Raw genomic sequence first — 19,515 nt, 5'->3', positions numbered from 1 at the left:
CATCAAGATTTTTGGAGATAAAGCTCCAAACTGGGTTTCAATATTGTAAAGGAATTGTAATTCCTTAATTGTAAATATTCTTAGTTATTTTAATTATTATATTGTAAAGGAATTGTAATTCCTTAATAGTAAATATTCTTAGTTCTTTTAATTATTATAGAATAGTTTTAGAAAAAGCTATGGATAGGAAAGATTTTTCCATAAGGAAAAAAACTACTTTATCTTGAAAAGCATGAAAGCTTTATGGAATAAATCATGAGAGCTTTAGGGAATAAATCAGGAGTGATTTATGGATGTAGAAAAATATTCTAACTTTGTATTTAATCATTGTAAGCCTACGAGAAAAGCTAATGGCCAAATGAATGTGAGATCAAGCCAAGAGAGGAATGAATACTTTTGTAATTTTATGGACTTGATTTTATTAATGAAAGGAATTTTCATTATATTCACAAATTATCTGGGGTATATATGTGATTGATAATGGTTATAATTTGTGCATGTTTTAGAATTCACAGTAAGTAAATTAGGATTTTTATATGAAATACTTTTACAGAACAAATTAAGGACTTGATGATGAAGTGATTTGTTGTGTGATCTAGAGTAGTTGAATTTGCGGGAAACTTTAATTTTTTCCTACATCAGAGAGGCTATACCTCCACCCTCAATCAAGAAGGGAATCCTGAGCTATATCTCCACCCTCAACCAACAAGGGAATCCAGAGGTTATACCTCCACCCACAAATTAGTAAGGGATTCCAGATCTCACTATAAAAACCAAGAAAATAAGCAGAGGGGACTAAAGAACTCTCCTTCTAGGAGTCTAAGGAATAAACCTCCACCCAAGTTGTCAAGGGAATTTAGACAAAACCATCTCCACCCTCCAATCTAACAGGGAATCTAGAGATGATTGTCCTCAAAGGAGAGATATTCTTCCACCTCCCAATGCTCAATCGAATGCTTGCTATGCTCCTTGCATTTTAATAGTAGCATAGAGATTTCTTCTCTTTTCTTCTTACTATGTGTATTTTCTCTTCCTCTGTAAGCATAGTTATGGTTTTTGCAATTGTTTAATGAAACATTTTTCCTTACCATCTCCTCTCTATTCTTGTCCATATAGATTTCTCCTTGTGTTCTCTATTCTTTTCCATATGTGTGTAGAATGATCCTCCCTTCTCCTCAATGTGTGAAGTAACTTGAGAGATGCTCCCCCCTCCATGAGTCCTCTATTACACTGCTGTAATTATTTTGGGTTACATGGGAAAAAATTATCATCGCCCATTCTCTAGCTCAACCACGGTGGTTCTCAATTCTGAGTGGTGGTGGGGATGTTGTTGTGCCAACTCCCCTTCCACTTCTTTTTTGTTGACTTCAGGCTATACCCATTGTCAACATAAGTTGTCCTCCTTAATTTTTTTGTCCTCTCTTCCTTGTGTATTTATCCAAGGAAGGCATGGATTTGTTGTCCTTCTTAGCTGCTCAATTAATTTATAAATCTAGTCCATTTAAGGCACACCTTCCAACCTTTAATGGTTATCGTGAAACCAGTTAAGGTTCCTTCAAATCCCAAGAAATCTCCTTCCTCAAAGTCTAGAATCTGTTTCCCAACTCTCATCCCTTTTAATTATAATCAAATTATATGAAATATTTACAATGAAGGGGAATTAGCCTAGGGCTATCACAAACCCCTCTCCCTTGGAGGAATACTATCCTCAATTTTCTATAACCAAATGCAAAATAGAAACATGCTTTAAAACCAAGCACAGTTTATTTGGAGCTTTATATACATAGCTTTATACAACATTTACAACATTTATTTACATTTTCCCCAACCAACAGACAAAAAAGGATATGTTTCCTACATCTGGTCAGTCATTTCCAATGTGGACTCCTTAGGTCCAAAGTATCTCCACTACACTTTGAATTGCTCTATTTCTCGATTATGTTGAAAAATGTAACTAGGTTTGGTCTTCATAATGACAAGTATAATCATGATTTTATGTAATTCATGTAAAGAAGAAAATAAAATTATTTGGTAATGCTTGAGTCATGGGTTTCATGCTCAATAGATTTTATTTTATTGTTAAAGCTCCCATTGTGAGCCTTTAGGGTTGGTCATCATGTCATAAAGTCTATTGAGTCAATTTCAAAAGTTGAAGACCCATTTGGGCATATTATAAATTATAAAAAGTGAAATTAATTGTGTCACAAACTCTCCAAGACCTTGTCACAAGTTCTCCCTCATGTCAACCTTCAAAAGAGATGAAGATGTTTCCATAATGACAAGTCATACTACCCCATGGCACAAGTCGGCCTATTTCAAGGAAAAAGATCACTATATATGGGGTGAGTTTGACCTCACTTAGCATAGAATTCGATCAAGTATAAAGATAGAAAATTGAGTGCAAAGTTCACAAGATAAGAAGTTAATTATCAAGAAAAAGAAGGAGGATCATAACTGAGTTAATTTTGACATGTTTTGGGCTAGTATACCTCATACATACGAAGAGGAGTGGTGTCATCTACTGCATAAAAGGACCGAGGCTAGCAAAGTCATCCCAGAGGCTGAATCTAGGGAGAAGACAAGAGTTTCATCAAGCTAAATTATAGAATAAATTATTTCCATCCGAGCGAAGGCAAGAAAGGGAAAATTTTGATCAATATCCATCACATGTACTATAACTAAGGTTTATGAAGAGCTTGAGGGTTGCAGGTTTGATCCAAGAAGCCAAAATCTGAAGGATAGATGAGAAGGAGGGAGAAGTAAGAAGGTTTACCATTGTTGACTCAAGGAAGAAGGAATTAAAGAAGGCTTGTGACTTGGTCTTGGAGCTATTGTTGTGTCAAGGGTCCTTGTCTTGGTACTCATCAATTGAAGTTTCTTTAAGAAGAAGAATTTGTTTGGGTTTTCCTCTCAAGTTGCAGAGGTTTTGGCCCTCGTTGATCGCCTACATTATGTGTCTCTTGTCTCTATATTATTTATGCTTTGGTAGTTGTTTGATGAATAATAACACTATAATAATATAAACAAAGAGAAGAACCTAATCAAAAGAAGTAAAAAGAATTCACAAGCAGTTATCATTCTAGAGAAATATCACAATGCTATTGCCCTATATTTCTCAACAAATTTTGGAGTGTGAGTTGATCTAAGATGAATAGAGGTTTTGGTTGGAACTCTCCCTCTAGTTCTACCTATAACATAGACCAATCAATTACATAATTAAAATCTTGTACATATCTGTTAATAAAGGAAACATGGAAAACATCATGAAGTTTCACCGATGGTGTTAAGCCCAACCTATAGGTCACTGGCCCTATTCTTTCAAGTAATTCAAATGGCCCAAAAAACCATAGTGCCAACTTGGCACATGACCCAAATTTCAAGGAGCTCTTCTTGGGTCTAACTTGCAGGTATACATATTCCTTAACTTGGAACTCCTTGTGAACTCTATGCTAGTACGTACAACTCTTTTTCCTATCCCTTTCCACCTTTAAACTCCTTTTGATGGTTTGCGTTTATTGTTCCATTTCCTTCAACATATAAGGCCCAATGATGACCCTATTCACTAGATCACTCTAGGTGGTAGGAGTATTACAATTCCTCCCATAAAGTGCTTCAAATGGGCTCATCTTTAGTGAATCCTAATATCCATTGTTATATGCAAATTATATAAGTGGAAGATATTCTTCCCACTTCCTTGGATGGTGCATTACATATGTGTTTAGCATGTCCTCAAGAATTTTGTTTGTCCTCTCTATTTTCCCATCAGTTTAAGGATGGTAAGTTGTACTAAAGGCCAACTATGTTCCCAAACTTGCAAATATTTATTTCCAAAACTTTGAAGTAAATTTGGCATCTCTATTCAAGATTATTTTCTTGGGAACTCAATGCAATCTCACGATTCCTTTATGAAAATTTGAGCCACATCACTCGCTGAATTTGTAGACTTGACATCTACAAAGCGAGCCACTTTTCTCAACTTGTCAACCACTACCATGATTACATCATGTTGTTTAGAAGTATTTGGAATCCCTATAATAAAATCCATATAAATCACTTCCCACTTCCATTCTGGAATGGGAATAGGTTGCAATAATCTAGTTGGGTTCTTGCACTCAGCCTTTACTTGTTGGCACTCTATGCACTTGGAGATGAAATCAACCACCTCCATTTCAAGTCGGGCCAATAGTAAATTTCTTGATGGTTGACAGAGTATTTTGATAACCTAGGTGACTGGAGTATGGTTTAACATTAAATTCCTTCAATATCAACTTCTTTAGATTGCCATGATTTGGCACATATATTATATTCTTGAATCCAACCAATCCATTTTCTAAGAGGAAATATTCCTTGTCTTGATCACCCTCATACCCTTGTTGCAATTTCTCTTTTAACTACTGATATTTTTCATCTTTCTTGGCAACATATTTGATCCTTTCTTCAAGATTAGTTCCATAGGAACTTATGGCTATTATATGGTTTATTTGCACTCACCTTCTGAGTGAATTGACCAATATGTTCTCTTTTCCTTTAAGGTATTTGATCTTGAAATAAAACTCAACGAGTTTGGCCAAACATCTAGCCCACCTTGCATTGATGAGACATATATTTCAGCCCTCCATGATTAGTCATTAGTGTAAATATTCTACCAAGAACGTAGTGTCTCCACATTTTCAATGCATGGATGATGGAAGCCAATTCCATTTCATGAGTTACATAATTTTTCTCATGTTCATTTAATTTTCGAGACTCATAACAAACCTCTTGGAATTCTTGCATCAAGGCTCAACTAAGTCCCTCCTTGCAACCATCTATGCATAGGATGAAATCCTTCTTAGAATATGTTATTCTTAACATTAGCCCCATTAGTTAACAATTGTTTTAGCTAATAAAATCTTGCAGCACAATCAACTATCCATTCAAACTTATTTCCCTTGCAATACAATGATTGGATATCCAATCTTGGAAAAGTTCTTAGCGAACATCCTATAATAGTCTGCCAGCCCAAAAAGGACCTAATTTTAGCCACATTCTTAGATTTTGGCCATTTCATGATGACATTAACCTTCTCTGGATCAACAACTACTCCCTCTTTTGAGACAATGTGCCCCAAATAATGGATCAACAATTGAAAGAAATCACATTATCTAAGCTTTGAATAAATCTTATGCTCTCTTAGCAACTATAGTACTGCGACAAAATGCTCTTCATGTTCCTCCTTGGTCTTTGAATAGACCAAAATGTCATCAATAAAAACTACTACAAACTTATCCAAGTAAGGGCACAACACATTGTTCATAAGGCACATAAAAGTTGCAAGGGAATTAGTAAGCCCAAAGGGAACTACTACAAAATTGTAATGCTCATACCTTATTCTGAAGGCTATTTTATGGATATCCTCGTCCTTAATGTGCACCTGGCGGTAGCCTAATCTCAAATCAATCATGGATAAGACTGTTGATCCCCTTAACTGATCAAATATATCACCAATCTGTGGCAAAGGATACCTGTTCTTGATGATCCCCTTAATCAGTTTTATATAGTTGATGCATAGTCTGAGTGTGCCATCCTTCTTCTTCACGAATTGAACTAGTTCTCCTCATGGAGACAATTCTGGCATTATGCAGCCCTTGTCCAACATCTCCTTGAGCTGTAGCTTCAACTCAACCAATTACGGAGTGCTCATTTTATATGGAGCCTTGGATTTTGGAGCTATTATTCGAATTAATTCAGTATAGATCAAATCCAACTCTCTATGAGGAGGATACCCATGTATCTCTTTAGGAAAGACATCTTAGGACTATTTTAGAATTGGATATTTTGATAGAATATCATTGTCTCTCTCACTAACACTATTGTTAGCTTCAACAATGATGAAAATTTTCACATCAAATATAATGCATCACTTCCCTATAGCTTCTCTTGCCTTGCATGGATATAACTAATCTTAATGATATGGGATTTCACTTTCCCTACAATATCCTTCTTTCCACACACTCATCTAAGCACTCGATTTCCTTTTCAAAGAAAGCTACCTTGGTACAATGCATGTATAACTAGTCCATACACAAAGTATTTTATATGCTCCTAGTGGTCACACATTAAGATTTACAATGTTTGAAATTCCATTCAATTCAATTGGGAAATATCTCACCCAATATTCAACTCTTCTCCTTGTCCCTATTTCCAATTTAACTAACTATGATTTTGCGTGTGCTTGTGTATTCAATTAACGTTGTTCTATGAGTATTGGGCTAATATTAGTGTAAATTGATCTAGGGTCCATTAAAACAAAAATGAATTGACTGGATAGCTTACCTTCCATTTTGATTATGGAAGCCTGGTGGTTAGCCTGCCTATTATCCACTACAGCATACATTCTAGGAAAAATACGAGATATATCTCCCACTAATTGGGCGTCTTGATCTTTGTAAAGACGTAGCCCAACATCCCTTTTCTATGGAGAATTTCTTTTGTGGTGATTTTATCCACAAGTCTAACACTTAAGTGGATCCATCGTCATCACCATTATTCTCTCCTCCCACAGGATGATTAACATGACCTATATCTATTGATTTTCCTCTCTGCTGAGGTTGACCTTGAACAATGAAGTTATATTTTATCTCTTTCCTATGGTTTTGGATTTCCATCCTTTCTTATACCCCTTTTATTTATATTTCATTTTTCCTTTCACCTTCTAATCCATCTTGAATTCTAGCATGCACTTTGAATATTCATAATAATACTTCAACTTGTGAATTGCATCCTTGATGAGCCTCATCATTGGGTAATTATATGGGCTTTAATTCACCTTCTAGCTTAGTCAAACCAACTATTCTCACAACTTATTGCATACTTTTGATTATATTTTGCTTATGAGATGAGTTAGAGTAGGATATTTTGCTTTGTGGTCTAATATGCATTTAATGCATGATTAAAGGATAAAAGCATGGAATTTTGGCAAAGACCTCGGTCAAAACTCGAATGGGACAAGGGAGAGGAGTTATAGGAGGTAAATCCTCCTCATTTACTACCCCTCCATTCGAATATTCCTCCATCAGCTCGGAGTACAAACAGCCAAATCATGAGGACTAGAAGGCACCCGAGTAAGTGAAAGTCGAAGCACCAGTTTATCTCGAGTTTGGGAGCTGAGATTCCCTAATTTTAAGGAATTCGTTGGAGACTTCCGTCGTATAAGTAGAGAGGCCTAAGACCTCAGTAGGATTCAGACTTATGATTGTAAAACTTTACTCTATTTTTGAGCTGTAAGACTTGCGACAGTTTTTGACGTAATCCATTGCTTTGATAATAAGAATGAGTTTTGTTTTGAGCCGGCACTGAGTTAACTCAGAAGTCTGAAGCTCTTGGGTTAGGGCCCAACCATAGCAGCTAAAGCTCCTCTTTATTGTACATGTATGCTAGCGTAGATTCATGGTTTAATCGTTCAGTTGCTTAAATAGTTTCATTTCCATTATAGCAGTGTAGCACATAGATTCATGGTTTAATCATTCATTTGCTTAAGTAGCTGCATTTCCATTACAACAGTGTAGCGTAGATTGGTTATGTTTTGGTTTGCTTCCATTTGCACCTTCTTTCAATTAGTAGGTTAGTAAGGAGAAAAAGATCCCCATAAGGTTGTCAAGAGGTGTCTCGGCCTCACCTCCTCCCTCTAGGACCATGACTTGAGGAAGAGACCCTTCAGCAACCCCAAAAACACAGATTTCTAGTTCTCACATGAGCTTTGGAGTTTGTCGTCTTGATTCAGTACTTGGTTCATTTCATTGTTATCTTTCTGTAATAAGATCTCACTCATATTCTCATTTCCTTCAGCACTTTCTCCATGCATAATACATGCGGAAGCTAATAGATCATGCCCTAATTATATTCTGCCCATAGATTTCCTTACCGTCTGATCCACAACAAACCTGGCCAATCACCGTCAACCGCATGCGTATTCATTTCAACGTTTGACTTTAGGCACTCCGAATCTCCATCGTCAATCTGCCTCGCCTAATCCAACGACTATCTCGCCACCCGATCACCAACTAGCTTGGTCGATCTCCACCGTTAATCAATCCCACATGATCCAATGGCTATCGCGTAATCTCGTGCGAATTCTTGCACGACCAATATCCGCTCGAGAGCACGCGAGAAAAGTGGTTTTCTCGTGCTACGTGTCACTCAGTTAGGCCAATCACGTAAAATTTAGGAATTCCACTTACAACTTTGAGGGCACATGAGAAACTACTTACCACCTATATTCATTTCAATGTTTGACTTTAGGCACTCCAAATCTCCACCGCCGATCTGTTTTGCTTGATCCAACGACTATCGCATCACCCGATCACTAACTATCTTGGCCGATCTCCACCGTTGATCTATCCCACATGATCCAATGGCTATCGCGCAATCTCGCATGAATTCTTGCACGACCGATATCCACCCGAGAGCATGCAAGAAAAGTGGTTTTCTTGTGCTACATGTCACTCACTTAGGCTAATCGTGCAAAATTTAGGAATTCCACTTACAGCTTTGAGGGCGCGCGAGAAACTGCTTACCACCTACGAATACCGCTCCATCATTCAGCACATTTTTTCCTTCTGTTGCCACGTGACTTAATGTGATCCATCCATCTATTCACTTAATCCCCTGTGATAAGATCTCCGCCATTCATCTCCCATTAATCTTGTTTGTCCATCAATTCACTTAAACTCCACGATAAGATATTTTCCGCTCACCTTCTATTAATCCTGTGCAACCATCTATTAACTCAATCTCCTGCAATAAGATCTCTGCCACTCATATTTCGTTAATCTTGTTCATCCATCTATTCACGTAATCTCCTACGATAAGATCTCTGTTGCTCATCTTCCTGTGCATTGATGCTTCTACCTCTTCCTTTCACTGATTTCGATCCTCGCTTTCTCTTTCACTTGATTCCTTCCCGAACATTGTTTTGCATATCATTTAAATGCTGCCACTCCTGAGTTTCAATTCAGTTATTCAATCAGATTCTAACACTGTCCGATCATAAAAAAACCAGAAAAGTGAAAATAGATTTAGTCTAGTTTCCTTTCTCACACATTATTTTGGTTTGATGCTCTTTACTTTTGTAACTTCGATAACAGAATTAGGTTAGTGTTGATTTAGTAATTTTTCTTAGCATAGCTGTTTAAATGGTTAATTAGGATATGGTGTGATTTAGCATTACATGTTGTTTTCTTCATTATTGTAGTAGAGTATCTCTCTTAGAATAGATTTTCTCTTCTTCCATCAAAGAATCAAGATTCTTCTAACTCTATAAAAGTCTGGCTTGGAACCCCTAGGGTCTCTCGCCAGATGAACAAGTGACAACAAGCAGACCTTCACTTCTACTTGTGCATATAGCACTGTCACCTCCAAGTTTGTATGAACCCCAAGTTGATAAGTAAAGCTAGTAGCCCATGGGTTGTAGCATCCTTGCTGCAATACTGGTGCTCATCACTTTTTGGCGTCGTTGCCGGGGAGGTGTCTGAGTAGAATGTGAGTACTACTTTCTTTTCTTCTATTTCTAGTCTGCTTTCTTTTCTTCTATTTCTAGTCTTCAATTTTTTTCCATTAGTTTATTTTTGCAAAAGTAATCTAGTAGCTTCCTTTCCTTTAGTTGTCATTATCTGCTTTCCTTTCCATTCTACAAGTACAATTTCAATTTAGCAATTAACTTTCTTTTTTTTCTATTAGTAGTTTTCATTCAATCAACAATTTCATTCTACAAAGTACTTTCCAGCTGAATCTTTTTTTACAAAAACCAACCCAAAAACATTTCCTTTCAGGCCTCGTAGGAGTAGGGACAATGTAGGGAAATTCTTGCCAAATACCTCTCACTGCATCCAACAACCAACCTTCTCTCTTCTTCGGTGGATGTGAACTAGAGGAACCTTTAGGTGAGCAAGCTGATATATTTGAAGAACCTACAGGGGAAGAACAAGAATAGGAATCTATTCCTACTGAACCAATGGATGAAAACTGAAATTATAGAGGCAATAGAGAGAGAATTGAGGGTGCCTTCCTCATCAGGGAAACCAATATAGACACTAAGATGAAGAAGATAAGCCCCTCTGCTCTACCTCATTTCCATGGCCTGACCATAGAGGACCCTGACACTTTCCTAATTGAGTTTTTTGTTATATGCCAAACCTATGACTATATAGATGATGAGCGAAAGTTAAAACTATTTCCATCTACCCTCAAGGATGCAGCATTGCACTGGTTCATGGGTTTACCTGGAGATAGCATCGCAACTTGGGCTTAGATGCAACAGGCTCTTAACAACAAATATAGGGACTACTGTAGGTCAAAGGATACTAAAGAAGATATTTTTAGGATGACCATGGGCCAGGATGAATCCTTAGAAGACTAGGAAGAAATATTCTAGCTCATTTACAAAAGGGTCAAGCGCACACTTGACCCCGAGTCACTAAAGTTGGTCCTGCTTAGAGGAGTAAGGGAAGACCTTATGGATACCTTAAATTTGTTAGCAAGAGGGGATATATATCAATTATCCTATGAGGATACCAAGATTGTCTTTAGAAACCATTCTAGGGCAGTCAGGAAAAAGGGTAGGAGTAGTCAACCTATGGCCAGTACATCATCTTCCAACTCATCCATCAAGGGTGAAAGTGGAAATATGCTAAAAGATTTCAAAAGTGAGATGCTGCAAACCCTTGCCTTGCAATTGGACACCATGAACATCAAAAGGAAGCAAGAGGAAGCAGAGAGAGTCTTGGCCATCTTTTGTCCTAGATGCACCAGGATGCATCCTAGGAACGAATGTCCATTGAACAACATTGAGATTTGCTCGGTTTGTGAAGAAAACCACTCCACAGACAAGTGTCCTTCTTTACCCGTACTGAAAGTTGTATATCAAGGAGCTAAAGGGGTCACTGAGAATCTTTGCTACATCAACCAAAGGAGACCTCCTAGGCCTAGACCATACCAGCAGGGTATACAAGGGTCATCCCATGCATATTACAACCCCAACCAAACCACAACTATACCTTCTTGGGGACCCCCTGCTCATCCTTCCTGGTCTACACCCCCTCCTTGGTCCTATGCATCTTAGTATCATTCTCAGCCAGTCATTTCAACCTTACATATTGCAACAACCTCAGTGGAATAACCCACTCTAGGGGTGGAGACCCCAATACAACAATGCTCCATCTATATTGCCTCCACCACCTACCCAACCATAACTCCTACACTCTGCACCACCCAAGCAACCCCAGATGCCTACCCAGCCAAATACGAGCCTGAACAATAGGTAGGCTCAACAAGTATACAATGAAGAGACATCATACCTAGCTTATGCTATGGAAATCCAGGAGATCAACCTAAGATCTGGGAGAATTCTCCCAGATAACCAACCTCCCTCTCCACATAGGGAGGTTGAGGAAGAAAGAGAGGAAAGCAACATTAAAGTAAATCCACCCTTTCCTGAGATATTAGCCCAACCACTCTAGCCTACCCAGAAGAAACTAAACTTCTGGGAGAATTGAAAAATCTATGTGTAAAGATCCCCCTTCTCCAGGCAATAAAAGATGTTCCCATTTACAATAAGTTGATTAAGGAGAAATGCTTCAAGCATCCAGGAAGAATAAAAAGGTATCCCCCTACCATTAATTTCATTGGGTAGCTGCATGACTTAACGCTGGGGCAGGTAATATATCCGAAATATTTGGACCCTGGAAGCCCTGTAGTAGATGTACACATCAATGGCACCATTGTCCCACACACTCTGATCGATCTTGGGGATGCAATTAATGTGATGCCAAGGACACCATGCTCAAGCTCAACCTCCAAGGGTCATTGAGGAAGACCACAATAGTTCTGCAACTTGCAAACCAATTCACAGTCACCCCTGAGGGAATTGTGGAGGATGTGATGGTCTCCATTGACTCCTGGGAGTACCCTGTAGATTTTCTAGTTCTCCAGCCTAAGGCTAAGCTTACTGGTTACCCTCTCATCCTTGGGAGGCCATGGTTGGCCACAGTTGATGCTTACATTAGCTGCAGATCTAGGAATATGACCATCAAGAATGGGCATATGTCCAAATAGTTAGTCCTATACCCTCCTGCTCAACCTTCTCTAGAGCATGATTTACCTTTATGGTTGGAGAGGAGGAGGAAAATGAGTTTTATTCCACCCAACTTTATGCTTTGGAAGCAACCATAGGAGGAGGACAGCAAGATAAGGATGACTTAATTGAACACCTGCTCCAAAGTCCAACTCCTAGTTCATTACCATTGGAAGAAGAAGGGAAACCCAAAACAATCATCCAATTGACTTATGCTTGGCCAATTCCAACCCGTCAAAACTATAGAATTCGGCCCAGAGAAAACTTTGAAAATTAATCCATCTCTTTATGTTCTTGAAGAAGAAAATCTAAGAAACATGTTGAGAGAAAAACTAGAAGCCTTCGCTTGGAGTTACAAGGAAATTAAGGGAGTACACCCCTTAGTGTGTACTCACCACATTTACATCAAAGAAGGTTGCAAGCCAATCCAACAACCACAAAGGATGATGAATCCAGCTCTTAAAGATATAGTCAAAGAAGAACTGCAAAAACTGCTAGATGCAGGATTCATTTACCCTATCTCTGACAATGAATGGGTCCCTCCTTTAGTGTTAGTTCCCAACAAAAATGGTAAGTGGAGGATTTGTGTCGATTACAAGGAGTTGAACAAATCCACAAATAAGGATCATTTTCCCCTCCCCTTCATTGACCAAGTGCTAGATGGCTTGGCAGGGAAGAAGTTTTCTTTCTCTCCTAGATGGATTCAGTGGGTACAACCAAATCCAAATCTTCCTAGAAGACCAGGATAAGACCACATTCACCTGTCCTTAGGGTAATTTTGCATATAGGGTCCTTCCTTTTGGCCTATGCAATGCTCCTGCCACTTTCTAGAGAGTAGTCTTGAGTATTTTTGCTGAATTAGTATATGATGTGGTGGAAATTTATATGGATGATTTTACACCTTATGGATTTGATTTTCAAGAAGCCCTGACTAACCTAGGCAAATTATTGCACAAATGAATTAAAATGAACCTGTCTCTCAGTCCAGAAAAATGTGAATTCTTAATGACTGAAGGGACCATGCTAGGTCATTCAATATCTCAGCAAGGACTGCAGGTGGACCCGAACAAAATAGCAATCATCCAAAGGGTCCCACCTCCACAAAAGAAGAGGGATGTCAAGAGTTTCTTGGGGTTAGCTGGATACTACTGAAGGTTCATAAAGGACTTCAGCAAGTTGGCCTCTCCCTTATTTGTGTTGTTGGTCAAATATTCCGAGTTTATATGGTCAAAAAGCTGTCAAGAGGCCTTAGACAGTTTAAAGGGTAAGTTGACTGTTGGACTAATTTATTGACTAAATTAACACAAGTATTTAATTATCAATCCGGGTTTGTAAAACTTGGAGGCAAATCCACTATATATGGACATCAGATATAATCAAGTTTAGAAGATAAAATTTGAAGAATTAAGGAAGTACATCTTACAAATATAAACCTATTTTAACAATTTCTACTTCATTTATGTAATATATGAGGAAGAGGCTCCTAACTTAGGAGAACCAGGTTGTCCTTCCCTAAAATACTACTTTCATGAAGATAAATCTAAGAGCACTAATTAACAATGGTTTATGATGCAGAAGAAGTAAAAGAAGAGGCTCCTAACTAAGAAGGTCCAAATTTTCCTTCTTCACAATCCTACTATATCACAATCACCATTGCTTCAAACCAGAAATGCATAAATAACTTCAAATGAGAAATGGAGAATGAAATTCAGTTTTAGTTCAAGATCAAATAAAAGGAGAATTTAACTTAAATTCTTGTGTGTCCATTCATATGTAGATTAGAATTAAACCAATATTCATTCAGCAATCATCACACATATAAATACATTTGAAACAAAAACTAGTCTATGAAAACTATGAAAATTGAACCAAGAAGTGTACTTAGCTTGGTGTGGGGGCCCTCCACCCTTGCCTTGCACACTTGAAGAAATCTCAGCTACAGAAACTTTATTAAATCAACCAAACATGAACAACAAATTGGAATGAAACAAGTTCTTCAAATTAGCTCCCAACTCAAATTATACAACAATTACATACAAATTCCATTACAAAAGCCATCAAAGTCTTGGCTTTAAATAGAGTTTTAATGAAACAAACTGATCTATATTATCTCTAACACTCATATCTACTCATATCCACCTATCTAAGTCGAACTCATCCAATTCATCCCAAGAAATATGGTCAATCCCATAAAATCTCAAAACTGCCCCATTTCCTAGGGATTTTTTGGTGACTAGTCATGTTTGACCAGCCTTGACCGGGCCTAATAAAGCTTGTTCTGGCCGAACCAAGTGGAGTTATCTTAGTCCTAGTTCCCAAGTTGTCCATCCATGCATCAAACTCGAGCCCAAGTGTCCTGAAAACATGTCATCCACATAGCTATTACGGGAATTTCTGATTCAGTCCAAAATTGCACTTGAAACTCAATTTTCATAAAAACTTCTAGAAATTGCAAAATTAAAATTAAACACCTGAATATGCATAAAATACATCAAAATGAGATGGATGTGATGGAAAATGGATGGAAAATATAAGGATTAAGTAGGTTTCCCTAAGCAAAAATAGACCAAAACTGAGGGCCAACATCTCCCCCTTGCTGATCTTCAAGCATGTCCTCATGCTTGTCTTTGTCTCATTGATCTTCTGCCTCTGTATGCTGACCTCCCTTGCTGTTCTACCGATGGCTCTGTCCCTTGAAGATGAAGCTTTCTCTTGAGCTACTTGTAAAAGGATATCTATGCTTTCATGTACTTCTTCTCTTTTCTTGTGGATGACTTTCTTTACCAATATATCATTCTGGATGAGCAACTTCAGACGACAAATAAAACTTGAATTTTGCAATACATTCCGACACAGGATTCATGTCCCTCTCAAATCAACAATTTTACTCAAAGGATCCAATATCCAGTTGCTCTTACATCTTATTAAAAGAAGCAAATTTTTTATGTCTAGGCATTCACTTTCAACTTAGCCACTCATTTACCCATGCAATCTGCAAAATAGGGGTTGAAAGAACCATAAAAATATCCCGAATAGAAATGAATTTGAGAAAACTGCCTGCATGGAGCCTAATTAGGCTCGTTCTGAAGAAAACCCATGTTTTCGTTTTTTAAATTTCAGTTTATTTTGCTCAGAAAAAGCAACGAAAAATAGTAGCTTCTCAAAATTGAAATGTATTCCTGAGATTGAATGATTATTCAATTTGAAATCAATTTTTCTTCAAATGTTTCTCCATCATCCTGCTTACCTCTTTTCTAATGCCCTTGACAAAGAGATGAGACCAATCCTCCAAAAATGTGAAGTTACTGCTTCCGCAAACACAAAGCTTTGATATAAAAAGATTATAAAAACATAATAAACATGTTTTTATTAATCTATTTCTTATATTCTATCCTCTGTTTCATCAATTTTTTTTTAAAAACTCCTTTGTCTCTGTCTTTGCAGCATCTCTGCTCTTTTCATGCAAACAAAATATCCATCTTTATACACACTTCTGTAAGAAAGAAATTGAACTCTGTTTTGGAAAAGAAATATACAAAAAAACGAAATCATATCATAATTCCTCCTTTCGATTTTCGTTTTTCTTAAGATTGTTGAATTGAAGCCATTGTATGTGCACTCGTACCTTATAATCAACGAATTGCTTTTCTCATTATGAACCCTGTACACTGTTTTCATTGATCATTTCCATTTTGAAATCAAACTGAAATTCCTGTCATACTGTTTGATAAATTGTAGTTGTAAACTTGGCTGCTATACGTTTTACAAAACTACACAAAGCTCCTTATTTCATGCAATCAAAATATATGAACAGACTCTGTTTTAAATTCCCGTGGAAGATTTTTCATGCACCACTGAGTTCATTTCATTTTTTTTTTTAATCTCCGGCTATGTCACCATTTATTGATTGTGCAATTAAGCCCACTGCATGTGCATTTAAGCTCATTGTATAAACACTTCTTTTTATTAGCAGACTTGGCGATTTCATGGAATATCGAAATCGATTTACTAGATTGTTGTTGAAGTGTCGTGATCCCCTTGATTCATGGCCCAATTAGCTGCATTTCATATCATTTCTCCCTATTAAACACGCTTATTTGTTGACTGGTGGCATAAAGGAATTTTAAATAAATGACAGACAATTCTGAACAAAGACTTCGGCAATCATGATCCCGACTTTACCTCTGCAATCTTTTTCAAAGTAGAAGGAAATCAAATCTAGTCTTATCTGATTTGTTTCCACGAGATTTTGGGCAACCAACGACACTATTTACCCACTTATCTCTGCATAGACTCAGCTATTTTTACTTACCTCCTCTGTCAAAACGTTTTTAACGCTTTTAATCCTCTGGCTGCTATTCTCCTGAGCTTTCAAGGGCTGTGATGGAAAAAATTCATGATTCTGAGCTGCAACAATGGTAGAGCTCTTCTTTGCTGAACGTACAGGGCTCATTTCAAAACGTTTTTACCATTGACTGTAGCTGTACAGGGTTTCCGCTGTTGTTTTTTTAAAAAACGTTTGACTGTTTTCTTATTACCTTTGTTGTGCTCTGACTGGAATGCAACGTGGTTTTTTTCTCTGTGTTTTTTTAAAAACGTTTTGACCCATTTCCTGTACGACACTTCACATTGCTTGATCATAAAAAAAAAACGTTTTTGACCATTTCAGTGCAGTCTGGTACGCCGTGCATAACCATCAAACTGATAATTGCAACCGTGTTTAAATTTTTTCATTGTTAAATATTTTCATTGTGCTGTATGAACGCAAGTGGCTACACATTTCTCCACACAGGGTTTCTTTCTACGTTTATTAGGCAGTCTTCTTCGTAATTTTCTTCTTTCCACGGCTCGGATATCCTTCTACAGCCCAGAGTATCGTCTATGGCTAATCAGCATTGCTCACATCATTTCATAACTGCGTAATTTTTTAAAAGTTCAGAACTGTAGACTTTTTGAAAACTTGACCGTGATATTGAGGCTGCTGTAATTAAAAAAAAAAATTGTTTCATAAGGTTGTAACTCATTCTATTGGATGCCCAACATATGAGTACGTGGCTAATATTTTATGCAGTCCTTCGCATGCATTCTTTTATTTCCTTTCAAGAACATGGGTAAATGTTTCAAATGCAAACTATTATTCTTTCAATAGAACTCATATTTTCTCCAACGTATTGAACCATGATGCACATTATTTGCATGGAGCCCTCTGGATTTTGATACTATGTATCTCACTTCATTGTGAAACCTTCAAGAGTCATGCTCTCACTTTCCATCATATTGCATTTTCCATAATAACCTCAATACATAAATCATTTCGATTTGTTTGATTTGATTATTTCTCAAAATGCACCTATTCCATATGTATTGCAATATATCTCCTTAATTTTAAAATGACCATTTTTAGGTCATGTTTAAAATTGTTTCCATAGGACTAATGCTTGCTTTGTTTGTGCAGGTTCAACCTATTAAATTCTCACTTTGATCCTTTTTTTGCTTAGAAGAAAAATACTTAGGGTTAGGGTTTTTGAAATGAATATGGAAATTATGAAGGGAATATAGAATTATAAGGGTTATGGAATGAAAAATATGTACATATGTACATTGGATTAGGTGTAGAATATAGGATAATGGGCATAAAAGAATGGATATAGGATGAAGGTAAATGTAATGAATATAAAATATGCATTTAGGTATTAACTCAATTTTAACAAAGTCTAAAAATTTCTACAAAAATTTGAATTTACAAGAGCAAGAGAACTTACTATACTTGTACTTCCCTGTAGTATTGGATGAACAATATTGGATGAAGTTGTCGTGATCAAATAGCATAGATAGATAGAAACATAGAGCTTATTTATGCTTCATGTTCTAGCATCCTTCATTGATTCTGGTCCATTAATTGTTGATGTTGTTCAGGTCCCTCTGTAATTGATTCATGATAACTCAGGTCCCTTCTGTCATGTACATTTTTATATACATGTTTATGTGAACATTTTAGGTCCCTCTGCAATTTATTTCAAAAATATTTCAGGTCCCAACTGCCAACAATACAAGTTCCATCGTCAATTCAGCTGCACAACTAAGTTTCTTTTTTGCGAACCTTCCCCCTTGCTGATGGGAAGACTTGTCCTCAAGTCTTGTTTATTGTGGAGGATGATTCCTGCAAACTTAAACTAAGGAAATGGTAAAACAAAATAGAGAATTCATATTGGCCAAGCTGGTTGGTTTTCCAATATGAGTTCGAGTTTGTATTGTGCCACTTTCATGGATTTTCACAACCAAACTCCTTTATTATTTTTGATCTTTTTCTATTTTTTATTTTTTCTTTTCTAAATGGAGGTGGGGTGTAATGGAGTAGGGAAGTATGAAAAGCTTATGAAAATAGGTTATATTGAAGTAGTAAATGGATAGATAATAAGTTTGGACTTCAACATGCATGGTCATGGAGCTTAACATACAGTATAGATGATGGATCAAATCATGAACAATATGAATTCAATATGAAAGGGTTCTTTGGAGATTGATGTGACTTGACATGGTACTGAACTTGACTGCTTCTTCTGATGATTAGCTTCATGTCTTTTTGCCTTGATCTCGATCATGTTGTAGGGTTTGTTGATGTTGGTGGTCAGCATCTAAGAGCAAGCTTCAAGAGTTTGAGTTTCATTGAATGAACTCAACATCAGTTGAATTTCACTTTGCTTTGACTTGAACATTTGTATTCACATTCTAGAATATGAATTTGACTTTGAAAATTACTTCATCCATGGAGTTCACTCCTTCATTCTTCCTATGACCTGCAAAAACATAGCACTTGCCTGCAATACAACATTAGATGATGGAGGAAGAGAGGTGTACAGTCTCTCTTCTTCCAATAAAAATGTAAATCATTACAAGCATTGCTTAGAAAACAAGTCCAAATATGATAGACAAACATAATGCATTTATTTACCCCTTTGAGGAATGGTGGCCAGCCTAGACCTCCTAGCGGTATTTTGTTTACAAAATATTCGTTTTATATCGAATTAGAGTGATTCCAAAGCCAAGTTGAAGTGAATTCATATGGCTACCTCCAGTATAAACATGTTTTCAAAATAGTTTAAAATGATATGGTAAAAATTATAAGGAGTGCCATGTTTGATAGAGCTGCTTGTTAATTTTTAACTAGACCAACAGTCATTGTTTGAAGTGTAACTTATTTGATAAAGATCATATCAATGTAATTCCACTTGGAGATTAAAGTATATTCATTTTTGTATTTCCAGTAGAAACATGTTTTAAAAATTCTTGGGCTTGATATCACAAAATTGGTGATGAACAGACCTAGGAGGCAGAGTTTTACTACGCTGGTTTGAAGACATGCAGTCACTAAATGTGGCATAACTTCTTCATTTCATCTTCAAATG

At 36.9% G+C, this 19,515-nt stretch overlaps 1 pseudogene; it reads left to right on the top strand.

Moving 5' to 3' along the window:
• Nucleotides 1-19,515, top strand: part of LOC149262394 (uncharacterized) — a 38,743-nt pseudogene that overhangs the window by 981 nt on the left and 18,247 nt on the right.

The sequence above is a fragment of the Pinus tabuliformis genome, chromosome 6, assembly GCF_031772625.1.
Source record: "Pinus tabuliformis cultivar Carrire ecotype Pingquan chromosome 6, CPIR1, whole genome shotgun sequence".
NCBI lineage: Eukaryota > Viridiplantae > Streptophyta > Pinopsida > Pinales > Pinaceae > Pinus > Pinus tabuliformis.
The sequence above is the reverse complement of the archived record's forward strand: the minus strand, read 5'-3'. Positions and strand labels throughout refer to the sequence as shown.